The following is a 1,955-nucleotide window of genomic DNA, read 5'->3' on the forward strand; positions in this document are numbered from 1 at the left end:
AAAGAGAGGTAAATAAGTCAAAATGACGAGCATGCAACTACTCGCGTATATATTATAATCGCGAACTTATTACAATACATACATGATTAGTCCGTATGCGTACTGACGATGTATATTTTGGAGGAAGATAATTGACCTAAGTCACTACAAAGTATACGCGAGCAGTACGCAGCGTATGCGTACTGGTCGTGTATAGTTTGGAGGAGCTTAGTAAAAAAAGTCATATCCAAACTATACTCGATTAGTTTCACACCCTTGCGTTCTGGCTATGTATAGAATGGAAAGACGCAGCCCAGCACCACCGTATGATTTAACTTTAAGTAAAAACCACAGATAACCACCTAAGTAGGTACTTCCTAGTTACTCGCGATGAAACCACTAAAAACATGATTGATTAATCAATATTTCAGTAGGTAGGTAATACATGTTATACCTTTTGTTCTACTTACAGCGAACGCAAATTGAATAGAAACACGCAAACTCTCAGCTGAGCGGCGGAGGTAAGTTCCTGCTGCAAGTTATGCTTTCAGGGAAGTTCACATCTGTACTGTTAGCTTTGCTGTTTTGCATTTTTATGGAATATTTATATCCAGTTACTAGAAGTTAATATAGAATTTTGGTACTGAGACCAGACAAAATAAAAACATTTTATATGTTTTATTACATACTAGGTAGAATATTACTTTGACTTCAATTCGTTTTATTTAAAACTGATACAGATGATGTAACTGAAACAGCAAAAGTTTATCGGATTCGATAAACTGTTAAAATAAAAAATAAGTAGGAAGAAGGTAGGAATGTACTTCCCGACTTTTTGTGTGACTCGATTTTATCACTTTATGTCTTATGAGTGGGTTGTCAGGTCCAAAAACACAAAAGCCGGACCTGTGCCGGGGGGTGGGAGGCGGTGAAATTAATGAGCTCGCGAGTGAGAACTATCATCAATCGGTTGCCCAACGTCCTGATCCTCGCCTGCGCTCGCTCGTTTTCGAAATGTAAAAAGCCGGACAACCCGGACACTGTTTATTTTAGCCGGACACGCAATCAAAAAGCCTAACTATGTCCGGCTTTATCCGGACGCCTGGCAACCCTAATGACTGAGCCACTTGCTTGTAACAATTTAAAAATATTTAATTACGTAAAGATTTCCAACCAACATTAGTCCTGGTCTACATAAATGACCTTTGCAGTATTGGAATTAAGAATGCTAAGATATTTTGCTATGCTGACGATACTGCTGTGGTCTTCACTGGTAGTTCTTGGGATGCAGTTGGGACTGAAACTGAGAATGGTCTATCTGTTATCGCTGAATGGCTCAAGCTTAACCGGCTAACGCTTAACACTCAGAAATCAAATTACATGTGTTTTTCATTGCGTGACAGGAACCAGCCAAATAATGACTTTGTTGTTAGGATACACGACTTTGGATGCCCCAGAGATGCTCTCTGCCAGTGTCCATATATAAAAAAGGTGTCATCTGTCAAATACCTTGGTGTTATGCTGGACCAGAGACTCTCGTGGCAATCGCATATCGATCTCGTTGTGGGTAGGACTCGGAAGTTGATGTGGATCTTTAAACTATTGAGACATATAGCCTCCGAAAAGCTGCTCAACCGGATTTATGTGGCACTAGCGCAGTCCATTCTAACTTACTGTCTAACTGTTTGGGGTGGGGCTCTAAAAACAAAATTTTTAGATGTGGAACGTGCTCAAAGAGCACTATTAAAGGTGATGTATTTTAAAAAGCGTAGATTTTCAACAGAGGCTTTATACTCTATAGCGGACTTACTTACTATTCGAAAACTTTACATTCTACACTCCGTAATAAAAACACACAAGTTATTGATTTTCGATCCCAACACACAACAAAAACGAAGACGTCACAAGGTGGCCACTAGTAGGCAGATACACTCACAATTTGCTAAAAGTCAATTTTTCTTTCTGTCATCATTCTT

Source organism: Ostrinia nubilalis, chromosome 19, assembly GCF_963855985.1.
Source record: "Ostrinia nubilalis chromosome 19, ilOstNubi1.1, whole genome shotgun sequence".
NCBI classification, from domain to species: domain Eukaryota; kingdom Metazoa; phylum Arthropoda; class Insecta; order Lepidoptera; family Crambidae; genus Ostrinia; species Ostrinia nubilalis.